Source organism: Nuphar pumila, chromosome 8, assembly GCF_984573655.1.
Source record: "Nuphar pumila chromosome 8, dmNupPumi1.hap1.1, whole genome shotgun sequence".
Classification (NCBI taxonomy): domain Eukaryota; kingdom Viridiplantae; phylum Streptophyta; class Magnoliopsida; order Nymphaeales; family Nymphaeaceae; genus Nuphar; species Nuphar pumila.
In genome coordinates, this window is record NC_143256.1 from 101,681,544 (window position 1) to 101,697,374 (window position 15,831).

Consider the following 15,831-nt stretch of genomic DNA (forward strand, 5'->3'; position numbering starts at 1 on the left):
TTTTTGAACTCATTTTTAAGAGAAAAAATGAACACAAAGGCAATAAATAGAGCAATAACACATGCACTTATATTACACTTTCTTTGTGACCCTATATGCTTTGTCAACTCTTCAATAGGTAGATGTTCAATTGCACTTATATCAATTTCTTAGTTTAGCCATGAGTCCAACCAATTAGGATTTTCTGATAACATAGGGTCTTCCTTCTCTGCTTGTGATGGAGATATGATGCAGTGTTTACGAATCCTAAAACAACACACATGACCTACTAAGGCCCACATATCAAAAGATCAATCAAATTCATGCAAGCACAACAAATCACAAAAATTCAAGAAAGAGAAGCAAAAACAAAGACAACCACGAAACGTATATTAAACATCAAAAATGCAAAAATTTCTTTCAAATCAGAAACAAAAAGAGTCCAAAAAAATAGAACATATATATCACATTTAAAACATGATACTTATATTTTTGACAAAAACTCACAAAAAATTGAAAATATTGTGAGAAATTACCATATTTAACTTTCAGGTGATTTCTCATGATATTTTAACAAGTTTTTCATAAATCTAACCAGATTTGTCACTATGAGAGGGACTTGTGAGCTGAACAGAAAACATAAGTTCAAAACCCATATCACATGCCCCTTATCATAAGGCTAGAGCTGAGGATACACCCTAATGGGTTGGGCTAGGAAATGAGATAAGACACACTCATGTTTGAGTCAAAGAATTCGTTCAAACTCACAAAAACAAGCTTAGCAAACCAAAGATAAGCAATTAATATTCACCTTGTATAGGTTCATTAGCTGGTTATAAAAATATTTCACATATATTTTTATATGATTTGAGAAATGGTTAAAGTGTTTTGCTTGCAACAAATAAATTTAGAATACAAATGCTCTTCAAAACCAATATATTTATTTGTCAATGTGCTGGTTTTAGATAGGCTCAGCAGGTTTACATAAAAAATAGAATTTGAACTGAACAATTTTTTCTTATAAAAAAAACAAACGATTATAGTTCAAATGATATTATTTTTATTTTAACAATGCATGTTTTTTTAAACTTGAGCTCAAACTCATCTTGTTTATAATGGCTCACCAACGAATTCAAGCTCATCTTGGTTCACAACAAGAACCAAGTTGAGCTTGCATTAAAAAGACCCACTAATGGGTCAAGGAGACCTAAAGTTTTGCACCAATGAACTCATGAGTGAGATGGTTTTCTTTAGGTATTCAAGAACAAAAGTTGTTATTTTTCTTTTCTTTGAAATTAATTTAATATTTATTCATGACTAACACAGTGCAACAAAAAGATGGCGCACTATAAAAGAAATGAAAATCAAGTCTAAATAATAATCCAAATTAACACAATAATTCCTAGCATATGTTTAGATGGAGGAAAAGTTTGGTTTCATGAGAAATCCAATTTTCTCACGGCAATGTTCTTAAGCATAGGACATTAAAAAATGCCACCATCAGTGTGAAAATGCTTTTGCATCACTCCCTATGGAAATTTTCATCGGTTTCCATATGGGAAACAAATGCTCATCAATATGCAACATATTTCCTGCCTTGCTTCTAGAAATTCCATTCATATGCATTTGAAGAAAAACTTTTCATACAATGCAAATTTTCATGAGAAAAAGAGTCATGAGACATGAGGACTCTTTTACGAGTCTGACCAAGCTCTTTATGAGCCGAACATGAACAAAGCCATGAATAACTCAGCTTGTTTACCAACCCTAGTTATTAGGTAAAAAAAATGCTAGAGAAATATATGTTATACAAAAATCCGAGACTCTGATTAGTTTTAAGCATTTGGTTATGAATCAAAACCCTAAGTCGAATCATATTCCTCATTGCAAAAACCTTAAAAATAAAACCCATATTCAATCAGAGTTGCATGCACCACATGATTCATAGAAAGAGTACCTTGCAACAACGAGCAAGACTGTAGAGTTGCTTCCCTATGTGCACCAACAATGAAAGAAACAAGAGAGTAGGGAGAGACAAGAAAGAGAAAGAGAAAGAGAAAGAGAAAGAGAAAGAGAAAGAGGAGGGAGTCGGGTAGGGGGTCGCTAGAGTGAGTTGTGAAGATCGAAAGATGAGAAAATAGAGACTAGGGAGAGATGAGAGAAAGAGAAAGAGAAAGAGAAAGAGAAAGAGAAGGAGTCCCCTCATCAGGGGCCTCCTCTTAAAAAATTTGATCAAATTTTGGTTAAATGGGAACTTTAACCTCACTCTATAATGGTGACATAAATGTCATTGTTATATAGAGAATCTATAACAATGACAGCTAGACCTCATTGTTATTGATTAATAACAGTAAGATCTTATGGCCGTTAAATATATCTGTTAATGTGTTTTAACGTAATATCTAATGGCCAAAAAATCTTATCATTATACATAGGTCTTTAATGGAAAAATATGTGCAGAGACAAGGCATTTGTGGCGACATAAATATCACCATTATTGATAATTCTATAGTGAACACATTCATGGTTGTAGTAGAGTAATAACAATGATATATTTATTTTCCTACTACTACCTATCAATTAGTAGGGATAAAAATCTCATCGTTATTGCTTGATCAATATCGATGAGATTTTTTATCATTGTTAAAGAGTTGCTGCAATTGACCCTTATTCTTGTAATGTTGGCATCCCATGGAGCTTCACCATGTGGCTTATAAACTATTCGGCGACCAACTTGGCTGAGTACTCTCGTGGCAACCTAATAAAGTGGGCATACTTAAAGAATATGCCCACCACTATCATGATGACCTCGTTTCACTCACATAATGGTAGGTCTTATACGAAGTCCATAGAAATATCTTGCCACACTCACTTGTGGATCAACATTGACTGTAACATCCCAAGCAATTTCATTGCCTCGTACTTATTGGCTTGACAAACTATGAATTATTTCACATATTCACGGACACAAGTATTTCTTTCTGACCAATAAAAGATGGCCTTCAACCTCTGGTATGCCTCGATCATGCCCCTATGTCCACCACTAGACGTGTCATGCACCTCATGCAATAAATCTCAGATCAAGATCTCACCTCTAACCGTGTGGTTAGGGTGAGTATCCGAGTTCGTATCCAAGTCACACAATCTTGTGGATCCCACTATGTCTCATTTGGGCATTACATGCTTTACTCCATACATCATATCCAAAGCGGTGTGTCTTCAAATTGGCGGGAAAGAGCATTAACAACTTTGTTCTCCATGCCCTTTTTGTATTGGACCTCGAAATCATATCCCATGAACTTCACAACCCAACTTTGTTGGATAACAGTGTGATACATTATCTCAACAAGTACTTGAGGCTTTGGGGGTCGGTCCACATGAAAAACTTGCACCCAATGAGGTAGGAGTGCCACTTCTACACTACAAGAACCATAACAAACATTTCTTTGTCATAAGTAGACAAGTCACAACTCCAATTGTGCAAGGCCTTGCTCATGAATGCAATGAGTTGTTCCTCTTGCGAGAAGACAACACCTACCCCACTGTTACAGGTGTTCATCACTACCACAAAAATGTTGGAAAAGTTTGGCAAGGTAACAACGAGAGCTTGGCACATGGATTCCTTTAATCTTTTAAAAGCTTATATGGCTTTATCGATTTATGCAAAGCTATCCTTCTTTAAGTGAGAGGTACAAGGTTGGGATATGAGACCATAATCTCTCATAAATCTCCAATAGTACCAGGTCAGCCGAGAAAACTTCAAAGTGAATACATAGTTTATGGCATGAGCCACGATTGCATCATGGTCGAACTTTTGCAATGGTGATTTTTAAAACATTATTTTTATTGAAGTATCATTGGGAAAATTGCCAACCAAGTAATAATACCGATCTTTCACGTAAGTGGTGAGTTCGGGTCAATCCACAAGAAAAAGAGTATACTAAATTAAAACAAAAAAATTGCACTTTATTGATATTGAAATTGTTCAATTATAGAGAATATTACAATAAAAAGTGAATTGAACAAGTATAAAAAGGAAACTACACAGTGACTTAAGCCCGCGAATGCAAGGGTGTTTTCATCATTTCAGTGATGCGACAATCTACCACATAGATGAGATGCTCTTAACTGCAACTTAAGGTCACCTGCACAACACAAAAACGAAGTTAGTAAAACAATTTAAAAGATCAAAACAACTAACTCTAGATTAATTCTAAAATTTAACTATTAACCTAATTTATTCAAAAAATGAGGAAGAACCAGAGTTAATTCACTAAACTAAGCTAACCTAATGCTAAATTAACTTTGTATTAATACTAGAATCTTGTTAAAACACTTAAAAAAATGAAATTAGAAAAACTATGTAAAACTAAAAATGACAACTATGCCCCCACAGTATGCAAAACCCTAATTTCTGATAGGCGGTCAGAAAATGAACAACAGATGGCTCAAACAGAGTCCGATTGGAGTGATTTTTATTCTATTATATTTTTGACAAAATAAAAAATTCAGCAGAACTTTTAAATCTCGAATATCACTCTATGAGTTTCGGATATAGGCATCATAAATTCAGTGAAAAATGCATAACAAGCTTATCTAGAAAAATCAAAATTGCAAAGGGGCAAAGCAACGAAGAACTGAACCTAAAATACTAATTATGCTACTAACACCTGTAACTACTGATTACTATACTAAACACACAGAAAATTTAAAAAAAAATCACAACCCTAGATGCTAAAGCTATTCTCACGAGTCGACACTCTGGCTAGACGTGAAACCCTAGCCGGTTTGAGGCATATGAACAAGAATGGTTGCGACGAAGCTATAAAACATAATCAAATCCTAGTCTAACTGAACTACACTATTTAGAAGAATAAATACCAACTAATTGGAATTAAAACAAGCTATAGACACAGATCCAATAGCAACCTCAACAGCCAAGAAAACACCTCAATCGACTAGAATAAATCTAGTCGATCTTTGGCTTCCGAACAAAGCAAATGCTAAAAAATGCTAACAATCACTAAGAATAACTAACCTAAGTTATCAAAATTAATTAACCTACTGTTTACTAACTAATGATCACCTAAACTTTGCGGGAAACACAGATCTAACAGGAAATTAACAAACCTAACCTACTATGCAAAAAATAAAAATCAACTATAATGTAAGTATACTAACCACTGCTAATAAGATCTAATCTAAAACACAATTACCACTATACTACTACCACCTAAATAAACTCACTAATCAGAAATTAAACTGCTATGGATATGCTGTGAAAACAAAAATCTAAACAGAAACTACAATCTATACCACTCTTTGCAAAACGCCCAAATCGAGTAGACACAGACTACTCGATTTTTGGCGTTCGGATGAATCCAAAAATAAAAAACACTTAACACTACAAATAAGAGCTAATCTAGGATATCAAGACTATGTAGCACACAGGGAATGAACTAATCAACAATAATAACATGCTAGAAAAATAGGAAACTACTAATAATCTACACAAATCTAATCTAATATGTAAAGGCTAAAATCGACTAGTGTGAAATTACTTCGAAACAATACTAATCTTAAAACTATATTAACATGTGAACAACATGCGGCAAGCAATCAACCAAATATTTCTTAACCTCACTAATGAACATATAAACTAACTAAATCTACTGCTAAAACAACAAAGCTAATTAACTATATCCTACTTGCACAAAATGATAATCCCCTAAAATGTAAAAGCAACTAAAGAACACAAATAAACGAGCTAAGTTAATTCCTACGCACAATTCAACAAATAACCCTAACTAATACTGACCTGACTCATGAATTAACAGATCAAATAACTAAATCTACTGGTAGATAGCAACATGCCTAAGTATACTATGTGCACAAAATAGACTAACATGGAAATAAACCAGTTAATGCTAACATAAAAACCAAATTAATTACTCAAATAAAAACCAATAAATTAGCACTAATGTAATTCAAAGTACTTCACTAACAGCAAGGAAATGCGTATCATGACACTGCTAAAACAAAGAAATCACTAAGTAAATCCTATATACATGAAACACCTAAATCAGGTAGAATCACTCTACCCGATTTTTGGTATTCAGATGCACCTATAACTGAAATAAAAACTAAACTGCAAATATTCTTCTACAACATTAAAAACAATGTATACACACTCAGAAGCATGCTAATCTACACAGAATAGACACTATGAAGTTCTAAGACAAATCGATCCCAACCGGCTAGAAGTACTCTAGCCAATTTTTGGGTGCAAAAGAGGATTTAGTGCAACTAAATGAAAAAAAATGGCAAAAATATGAAATCAGCTAAAGATGAAATCCCTAGGACTCAACCTAGGTGCTGGTCTATGCACCAATGCTACACTAAGGCTGACGGAAATGAAAAGCTACAAAGAAAACAAAGATAGAGATGACTACTAATGGGTTTTAGCTAAAAGAGAGAGAGATAGGAAGACATACCAAGTGTGGGGATGTACGACGAGTGGTGGGTTTGACGGGGAGCGGGTTGAGCGAAGAGATTGCATCCAGAGGCTTTCGATGGTGCTGTTACCATGCTCTCCTTGTTGCACCTTGCTGCAGTATGTAGGGTTGAAGTGCACCAAAAATGAAGTGGGAGTCGATTCAAAATCGGGTGGAGAAGAGGACCGGGGAGGTAGAGTCGGTCTTCCGTAGAGGAGCAAATGGCACTCTAGCCATGGATGGCGCCTTCCACCTTTGCTACATCTGCAAAACACAGCAACTCAGCATTAGGAATCAACAAGGATGAGAAGAAGTGAAAGAAATGAAAGAAGAAGAAGGAAAATGGAGCGGAAGGGGGGCGACTAGATGGAAATGCATGCAAACTCCATGCAAAAACCCAAGAAGAGGAGAAAATGGAGCATGGTGGCTGGGAGAGAGGATGGAGGAGTGAGCATCAGGCTTCAAGGGAAATAAATCCCTAGGCAAAATCGATTTGCCTAGGGTTTGTAGCCACTACTTATAGCAAAGATCCATTTTTTGGTTATTCCCAAAAGAAGGATTAAAAACAAAACAAATGCTAGCACCTATTTTGAAGGAGGTTTTAGCAAATAAAATTTGAAATGGGTTTGGGTCTGGTTTTGGGTTGGATCTTGGTGTTTGTGCATTGATCCATGGCCCAGATTGGCCATTTGGATCCCATTTTGACCCAGTTTGCCTCGAGGTCTGAACCAATGCACTGTAAATGCGATATCTCCCTCATTCTAAGTCTGATTTGGATGAAATTTGAACTGTAGCTCATTCATGCCTAAATGCATCTAAGTGTGAGTTCTAAACCTAAATATGATGCCAAAATGCATGAATATTTGGGTATCTTGATGCATATTTCATGCTTCATCAAATACCCCCATGCTAGAATGATTGCTAGTCCCTAGCAATTTACACTACCCTGGTAATGAAGATACAAACTAACCGAATAAAATGCAAATTCTTTTATTAAACTAACTCACTTTCATAAGAATCACAATTGCATTTAGCTCATGCAACAAGCCCTTTTTGAACCCCTGGGTTACCCCAGTGGACGAGCAAGGTCTCGTGAGGGTTTGCAGAGATGCTACCCACAAACATCATATATCATGCAGAATTTCAAGATTTTCTCAAAAATGTTAGGCAATTCCATAAATCAATTTTAGCAAACATTTCATGTGATTTTCATTCTCAAAACACGATTAGCAATTCTATGCTGCCACGATAAAAACTTTCCTTTCACTTTTCTAATTAAAAATCACATTTATCTATGCTTGTTTATCAGAAACTTGTGTATTGTCATGCTATTGTTCATTTTTCATCACTTGTATATCTTTCTGCACAGTCTTTCATTCTACTTCTAAGCAATGATTTTTTTTATTAAGTTGATATTTTCTTTTTCATTAGATTTTCAATTTTTCCAATTTTCACTTCTTTTCTTTTCTTTTTATTTGATGGCTTGCGTGTGGTTTGCTTTTATACCCTGTGCAATGTTAATGTCTTCTTATACTACTGTTTGTATGTCAAAGACAATAACTAGGCACAGAAGGGATTTCCTTTATTTACCCTTTCGTCATAAGATTCAGACACTTCAACTTGTGTCTGGTTTCAGCTTCCAAGGCTCACAAAGTTTTCACTCTCTTTTTCAGATGAGATTCAAATGCTTCAACTTACGTCTGAGCCCATCTTACTTAAGATTGTGAAATTATTCAAACAACCTTACACATGCTCTTTTCTTTTGAGCTCGAGCGTTTTATTTATATCTTTCATTTACTTATTAGTTTATTTCAAACTGTGCATACTTATACTCTATGATTTGAAATTAGCTTTTCACATTCAAATACAGTCTTTTCTTTGAACTTCACATAAATACTCACTCTTTTTAGCTTTGTTCAATTTTTTTTTCCTCATGAGGCTTTTAAAAATTTTTAACATGTCAAATTATGTGAAAAACATTCATATATGCTAATTTTTTTTTCTAAAACACCTAATTTATGAGGTTTAGCTACTCAAAAAGGATAAACAGAAGAAATATTGTGTATCTTGTGAATCACCCCCATGCTTGAATGACATTGTCCCTAGTGGCATGCAAAATGTAAGAATGCAATGTAGATGCACACTAGAGGACTTCAAAATCAAGACGGGAGAAATGATAGATACAACCTGATATTGCAGGGCCTCTTGAGCTGATTCTTGACTTGATCATGCTCCACCATTAAGCATATGCGGATGCTTAGTTTTCAGCTGATTTTGCCAATCGTCTGCTCTAAAAGCCATGTTCTGAATACAGTAACCTATACTCACACACTAAATATCATCAAATGAGCATGCATGATTCAAAACAAATGTAATCTCTCATAAAATCAAATAACTAGCTAAACTGCTAAAACTGAAAATTCTAATCCTACTATATACATATAATACATCTTTCCGCTCTAACCCCATTCTTTTGCGAGATCCCAGACCTCGCACTCTTCGGCCTGTAAGGCATCTGAAATGTAGGGTTTCAGTCTTTGCCCATTAACCTTGAACGTGCCTTCGGTATGTGGGTCAAATAAAGTCTCTGCCTTGTGCGGAAATACTTCTTTCACTATGTAAGGTCTATCCCATCGTAACCTTAACTTACCTGGGGATATATGCAAGCGAGAATTGAACAACCACACTTTCTGCTCCGGCTCAAACACTTTTCTGATAATGTGCTTATCATGAAAGGCCTTAGTGCGAGATTTATACAACTTGGCATTCCCGTATGCATCATTCCTGAGCTCTTCTAGCTTAGTGAGCTGCAATGATCGTTCCTTGTCAGCCTGAGTCATATCAAAGTTGAACTTTTTAATTTCCCAGTAAGCCCTGTGTTCTAATTCGATAGGGATGTGACACACTTTCCAAAAAATAAGACGATATGGGGACATGCCAATAGGGGTTTTGAAGGTAGTCCTATATGCCCAAAGAGCATCATCTAAGTGCTGGGACCAATCCTTATGGTTCGGGCGGACTATCTTCTGTAGAATTTGCTTGATTTTCCTATTAGAAACCTCGACCTATCCACTGGTCTGCAGATGGTAAGGAGTGGTGAATAGATGATTGACAAAGTATCTTCTCAACAGAGAAGCTACTTGTACGTTCCTAAAATGTTTGCCACCATCACTTATGATCGCGCATGGCACACCAAAACGACTGAAAATATTATGCTTAATGAACCTAAACATGACTCTGTGATCGTTGGTCTTGGTTGCCACGACCTCAATCCATTCGGACACGTAATCGATCACCACTAAGATATACAAATTGCTGAACAATGGCGGGAATGGTCCCATAAAATCTTTGCCCCAAACATCAAAATTTTCTATAACTAAAATCGAGAGCAAGGGCATCATGTCCCTCTTGGACATGTTTCCTGTCTTCTGACAACGAAGACACTTTCTATAGAACTCATGAGCATCTTTGTGGAGTGTGGGCCAAAAAAATCCAGATTGCAAAACCTTTGCAGCTGTCTTCTTACTGCTAAAGTGCCCTCCACAAGCTAGCGAATGACAAAAACTGAGGATGGACTCATACTCCTCCTTCAAGATGCACCTCCTAATGATCTGGTCCGCACAGTATCTGAACAACTCTGGTTCATCCCAATAATATTGCCTTACCTGTGATAAGAATTGCTCTCACTCATTCTTATTCCAGTGCACAGGTATCTGTCTCGAAATCAGATAGTTCATAATATCTATAAACCAGGGCAAATACAATGTTTCGACGGCCATAATCTGCTCATCGTGGAAAGAATCATTGACCGGTCCTTGATTCTGAGTGGAATCTACGATCAGTCCTGAGAGATGGTCTACTACTACATTTTCGCTTCCCTTCTTATCTCGAATCTCGAGATCAAACTCCTATAGTAGCAGAACCCATCGAATGAGCCTCAGTTTGGTGTCTTTCTTGTTGAGAAGATACTTTACAACATGATTAAAATAGGCAATCACCTTCGAACCGAGAAGATAGAACCTAAATTGGTCCAATGCGAACACTAATGCGAGCAGTTCCTTCTCTGTCGTATTGTAGTTCATCTGAGCATTGGCCAGAGTTTTGCTCATGTAGTAGATCACATAGGGCTTCTTATCAATCCTCTATCCTAAAATGGACCCCATCTCATAGTCAGAAGCACCGCACATGATCTCAAATGATAGCATCCAATCCAGAGATCTCAGAATGAGCGCAGTGGTCAAGGCATCTTTAAGGGTCTCAAATGCCTTCGTGCAATCCTCATCAAATTCAAAGGGCTGATCTTTTGCCAATAAAGAGCAGAGCGGTCGAGAGATTTTGCTAAAATCTTTGATGAACTGCTTGTAAAATTCGGCATGCCCTAAGAATGAATGTACTTGCCTAACAGTGGTAGGTAGAGTCAATCGTGAAATCGACTCAACCTTTGCTCGATCAACTTCTATCCCTCTCTTGGACACAATGTGTCCGAGCACTATCCCCTCTTAGACCATAATGTGACACTTTTCCCAACTTAATACTAGGTTTGTCTCCATACACCTACTCAGTACTCGAGTAAGTTTCTGGAGGCAATCCTCAAAGAGAGAGCTGTAAACTAAGAAATCGTCCATGAAAACTGCTATGACATCGTTCACCATGTCAGAAAAGATAGCTATCATACACCTCTAAAAAGTTGTCGGGGCATTGCAAAGCCCAAACCACATACATTTAAACGCGAAGGTGCCATACAGACACATAAACATGGTCTTCTCCTGGTCATCAGGATGGAAAGCTACTTGATTATATCCAGAATAACCATCCAAAAAGCAATAGTAGCTCTGTCCAGCGAGTTGCTCCAAAATCTGATCAATGAATGGCAACAGGAAGTGATCCTTCCGGGTTGCAACATTCAACTTCCTGTAATCTATGCAGACTCGCCACCCTGTGGTAGTTCTCATCGGGATACTTTCCCCCTTCTCATTCTTCACAACAGTGAGTCTCGATTTCTTAGGTACAATCTGAATAGGGCTGACCCACTGGCTATCAAAAAAGGGGTATATGATTCCCGCATCCAACCATTTGATCATTTCGTTCTTTACCACTTCTCTCATGTTGGGATTTAGCCTTCTCTGCATATCTCGCACCAGTTTGGATTCCTCATCGTAATGAATCTGGTGCATGAAGAATGAAGGATCTATCCCCTTCAAATCTGCTACCCCCCAATCGATCATTGCCTTGTGCTCTCGCAAGATGTCGATCAATCTACGCTCCTGCTCCTCAGTGAGCTGCGAAGAGATGATCACAAAAGGGGTCTCTCCATCTCCCAGATACGCATACTTGAGTGAATCCGATAAGGGTTTCAACTCAAGTTGCGGGGAAGACTCTATCGATGACCTAGCTGGGGTCTCAGCAAGTGGTGGGAGAGGCTCAACATTCGCTCTCCATAGACGAGCACCTGATACTACCGAAGACACATCTACATTATCTCTAGAACTATCTCCTACTGTATAATACAAGTTTAAGGAGTCATCTGCCATGTACAACTTGGGATGTGCTTTCACTAATTCCTGGGTAATATCCACATGGAAGCACTTTGTGTCTCCCACTGGACCCATCGCGGCGTTGAAAATGTTCAACCTAACCTTTTGATTGTCGAATGATATATTCATGGCTCCGGTTCTGCAGTTTATGCAAGCATTGGCATTCGCCAAAAAGGGTCTGCCAAGGATAATCGAAGTCTGGTGCTGACTGTCAATTCCCTCCATATCGAGAATGATGAAATTGATCGAAAAGTAGAAATCATCCACTTTCACTAGCACGCCTTCCAAGATGCCTCTCGGCACCTTGATTGACCGATCTGCTAGCTGAAGCGTAATAGGGGTCAGTCTCATTTCTTCTAGCCCAAATGAATCATAGAAGTATTCAGGCAGAATGTTCATGCTTGCTCCAAGATCGAGCAAAGCGCGTTCTATCTTGATGTTTCCTATGATGCATGAAATGATCAGGGCTCCAGGGTCCTTGAGCTTTGGCGGGGTTTGGTGCTGCAGCACCGAACTCACATGCTCAATAAGATGGACCGTAGTAGGAACTTTTGCTCTAGATTTTCTCTTCTGGGTGCAGAGTTCCTTGAGGAATTTGGCATATGCCGACACCTACTGAATGACATCAAACAACGACAGGTTGATCTGTACATGTTTGAAGATCTCAAGCATGTCCTGGACCTTTGTGTCTTGCTTTCCTCTGCCAAGGAGAGATTCTAAGGCTTTGAGATATGGTGGCTTAGGAATGTACATCAGGGGGTCCTCCTCTTTGTGAGAAGGCTCACCTCTATCCTGAACCTGAACTGGGGTTGAGGACTGAACCGCAGGGGATGGTCTAATCGGTTCTGACTCTTCTATCCCCGATCTGCTCTCGACGTGATACTCACGTCCGCTCCTAATGGCCATCACAACTTTGTCCTGTTGTTGTGAATCTGTCATGTATAGGCTACTAGAACTCGGCTCCTTGCCTCTAGGGTTCATCACGGCCTGGCTCAGCAAGCTACCCTCAGGCCTCCTACTTAGCGCTTCTGCTAATTGTCCCATCTGCGACTCTAATTTTGCTATAGACTGAGTATGAGAACTCAAAATATGACTGTACTTCTCGAAAGCATTCTGATTAGAGGTTTTCACCTCCTAAAATGCTTGGAGCAGTCTCTCCTCGAAAGAAGTCTGCGGGACAGACTCTTGTGAAGGCTGGGGAGGATAAGGAGTGGCTTGAAGAAAGCTCGGCCTCTGAAAAGTCTGAGTGAATGGGAGCGGCCGAGCGGGTTGTGAGGAAAGAATCTGGGTGAAAGTCTGGGGACTCTTCCATGAGAAGTTAGGGTGATTACGCCACCCCGGATTGTATATGGATGAATATGAGTTGTTCGGGGGCCTGACGTAACTCTGAGCAGACAGAACTTGCTCTTGCACAAATTCAAGGTACTGAGTTGCCGAAGGGCACTCAGTAACAACATGTGTCGGACTGGCACACAATGCGCATATCGAATAAGATTGGGGTTTGGATGGTCCTGAGAGGAGATGGTCCAGCTTTTGAGAGAGCATGTCTACCTTGTTGTGCAACTCGATAGTGGACCCAACTTCAAGAACACCACCCCGCTTTGATCCGCTGGGTGTGACTCTATTTGAACAAGAGGTAGAGGCATGATGCAATGAGTTCTCGGCAAGAGTATCAAATAAATTTCATGCATCATCCTCACTTTTTAGCATAAATGTGCCTCCATAAGAAGTATCGATTATCTGACGATTCCGGTCAGACAATCCATCATAGAAACTCTGCACTAGTTGCCATTTGGGCACCTAGTGATGGGGGCATTTCCTGAGAAGATCCTTCACCCTCTCTCAGATCTCATAGAATTGCTCGCCATCCAGTTCTGAGAAACTGGTCATGGCTCGCCGGAATTGGTTTGTGTGACCGATGGAAAAGTACTTCAGGAATTTCTGATGTAACTGATCACATGACCCTATAACGATGGTATCTAAAGATTTTAGCCAATACTTGGCTTTATCCTTTAGCGAGAATGGAAAGAGGATCAACTTTAACGTATCATCCATGAAATTTTGGATTTTTATCTTTGAACAAATTTCAAGGAACTTGTCCAAATGTCGATAGGGATCCTCGTGACTAAGGTTGTAGAATGAAGGTAACATTTGTATTACACTGTCCTTAATTTCGTAATGTGGTGCCTCTATAACTGGTCTTCAAATGCACGACGCCTAGGTGTACTCCATGGGTAGGAAGTACTCCCTGAGAGGGCGTAAAGGAGGTTCGGGTTCTAGGTCCCCCATTTCGGGTCGGTTCTGAGGAGAATGTAAAATTATCTCTGGATCCTCAACGAAAGGTTGAAGTGGGACACCCAAATTCCCGCGCCCTTGCATACACTGACACTAAGTCCAGATATATGCAACCTAACCTAAACTATTTAATCGACCTAACTACGTAAGTGGAAAAAATAAAACAGAAAGCAATGAACGAGTAATAAAAGCAGGAACTAAAATAAGTACAATTAACTACACTAAGTATGCTTAACAAAATTTGAATAACTGAAATAAATCTACTCTAAGTATGCTTAAGTACAGAAATAGAAATTCACACTATGTTATCTAGAACTCACTTGTCTAATCGCTTCAGAATCATGCAAAAATTGTGAATCCTAAATAAACAAAACGTGAATCCTATATGTACTTACTGTGTTAATCCTATATTCACTTACTAATCCTACTAACTAGAAAATAAAACATGATTAACTAACTAAGCAAATATCAACAAATTGCAATATTAGAAGTAAAAGAGTATATTTGTCGTTCCCCAGCAACGGCGCCAAAAACTTGGTCGAACTTTTGCAATGGTGATTTTTAAAACATTATTTTTAGCGAAGTACCTTTGGGAAAATAGCCAACCAAGTAATAATATTGATCTTCCACGTAAGTGGTGAGTTTAGATCGATCCACAGAAAATGGAGTATACTCAATTAAAACTAAAAATTTGCACTTTATTGATATTAAACTTGTTCAAATATAGAGAATATTACAATAAAAAGTGAATTGAACAAGTATAAAAAGGAAACTATACAGTGACTTAAGCCCGTGAATGCAAGGGCATTTTCATCATTTCACTAATGTAACAATCTACCACATGGACGAGATGCTCTTAACTGCAACTTAAGGTCACCTGCACAACACAAAAATGAAGTTAGTAAAACTATTTAAAAGATCAAAACAACTAACTCTAGATTAATTCTAAAATTTAACAATTAACATAATTTATTCAGAAAATAAGGAATAACCAGAGTTAATTCACTAAACTAAACTAACCTAATGCTAAATTAACTCTGCATTAATACTAGAATCTTGTTAAAATAATTTAAAAAAAATGAAATTAGAAAAACTACATAAAACTGAAATTGACAACTATGCCTCCGCGCTACGCGAAACCCTAATTTCTGATAGGCGGTCAGAAAATGAACAACAGATGGCTCAAACAGAGTCCGATTGGAGTAATTTTTATTCTATTATATTTCTGACAAAATAAAAAATTCAACAGAACTTTTAAATCCCGAATATCACTCTATGAGTTTCGGATATAGGCATCATAAATTCAGTGAAAATGCATAACAAGCCTATCTAGAAAAATCAAAATTGCAAAGGGGCAAAGCAACGAAGAATTGAACCTAAAATACTAATTATGCTACTAACACCTGTAACTACTGATTACTATACTAAACACACAGAAAATCACAACCCTAGATGCTAAAGCTATTCTCACGAGCCGACACTCAGGCTAGAAGTGAAACCCTAGCCGGTTTGAGGCATATGAGCAAGAA